Source organism: Ischnura elegans, chromosome 9, assembly GCF_921293095.1.
Source record: "Ischnura elegans chromosome 9, ioIscEleg1.1, whole genome shotgun sequence".
NCBI lineage: Eukaryota > Metazoa > Arthropoda > Insecta > Odonata > Coenagrionidae > Ischnura > Ischnura elegans.
The window spans coordinates 6,279,194-6,280,774 of NC_060254.1; positions in this window are offsets into that span (position 1 = coordinate 6,279,194).

Here is a 1,581-nt window from a genome sequence, read left to right on the forward strand (position 1 = left end):
ATTAACACAAGATAAATACTTTACTCCCATGAGAAAGTCTCTCATTATATGTAAGCAAAAGGTGTGCACGGACAAAAGTAATCACTTATATAAGTCATTACGATTTTCTTTTTCTCATTCGCGCATATACAGCTGGCGAAGATGTACATAGCTTAGCCCAGACAAGAGGAGAATGGTTAACAGAAAAAAACGGAGAAGCAAAGCCAGAAGACCGGAAGGAAGTTAATACTGAGGTAAGATTTTAGGGCACAAACTTCCCAGCTAGCACAGATTTAGCCTTATCCCAAAATACGAGGATGTCGTGACGAGACCTATCTGGACGCAGAGAAAAGGTATGAAGAATCCACGCCGTAAATGGAGATAAATGTCCGCATTTTTTAAGATATACCCAGGATATATTTTAGGATATACCCAATATACCTATCCTTAAGCCTTAATGATAGGTATATCGGTAGGTGGCAGCTGCTTCGCGTACGATCGCTGCGCTGTCAGGCGAGATTCATGAGAACTACGCAAAAATAATGTGTAAATTGATGACTATGATTTGATAACATAAATTTACTTTCGATGAGGAAAGATCCATTGCATTAAATTTTATCATTGCATGTTATTATATTTCAGTACCCCATAGGCATCAAATATGTCAGAGACGTCTCACGAGACATATGACCATATGACCATATGACCATATGACTCATCGAGGTCTGTATGCCAATAAGATCATGTCATGTGAGATGCCTTTGAGGTGTTTGATGCTATGTGGGATACTGTAATGATGGAATAACAATGGAGGGATGTAATGGATGGATGGAATGTAACATGCAATGATGGAATATGACGCAATGAATATTTCACCATCGAAATCTAATACCGCATTAGTCTTTAAAATAAGGTTTTTAACAATATGTTACACAATTACTCTCTCTCGCCCAAGTATATGACAAGCCTAGAAAAGGAAATAAGATATTAGACCTTTAAGCAGTAAGCCATGCTAAGTTGATAAAAAAAATCGATATTACTGACGGTATAAGAGGCCAAAAAGTAATTTTTTCAACGTAAAAAATTCATTGCATGAAACCCAAAATTCCATTTATTCGAATATTTCATTCTCCATTCATCATAGTTTTTCCAAAAACACTTGTTAGCGGCAGGTTATAAATAATATTCCTAAGGTAATCTTACTTCAGCAGCATGCAGTCCAAGGGGCCAGAAACCCCGCGAAAAACTCTATTTGCAGACTTGTGGGAAATTGCTGAGAGGAAAATCATTCGCCCTGGCCGGGATTCGGGCCCGAATCGACTTGAGGCCGATTTCTTTAGTTTAAATGGCTGTTAAGCACTCGGGAGGAAATCGAGATACCCGGGATCCCGAGAGGCACGCGTGCCGGCGCGGCGTGCCGCTTTATGGAACTAAATGAAAGAGTCGGATATTCGCCTGTTTTATGCACCGTCGACTCGCATAATTAATTGAAGGAATGAGATTTTTAGGTCAAATCTCTACTGCTGTTTTGCAGAAAAATTGTTATCCAGATGCATTATCCAGATTTCATTTGAACACCTTTTTTTAATTTTGCTCGTCATC